Below are 207 nucleotides of genomic sequence, written 5' to 3' on the forward strand. Positions count from 1 at the left end.
CTCACATGACAGAAAGGGCAAGAGATTCTCTCTGTGGTCTCTCTTTTTTAATTACTAGAGGGTGTATGTACTTGCCAGAGGGTGGCAGAGAGGCACAGAGAGGCAGAAAGCATCTCTCACACCCCTCCCCGCTCCCCGCCACCAACAGGGCACAGTTATACCACAGTCCCTTCTCCATTTCCGCATTCCATGGAGGTTTTGGGCACT

Source organism: Tupaia chinensis, unplaced genomic scaffold, assembly GCF_000334495.1.
Source record: "Tupaia chinensis unplaced genomic scaffold, TupChi_1.0 Scaffold000340_1, whole genome shotgun sequence".
Classification (NCBI taxonomy): Eukaryota; Metazoa; Chordata; class Mammalia; order Scandentia; family Tupaiidae; genus Tupaia; species Tupaia belangeri.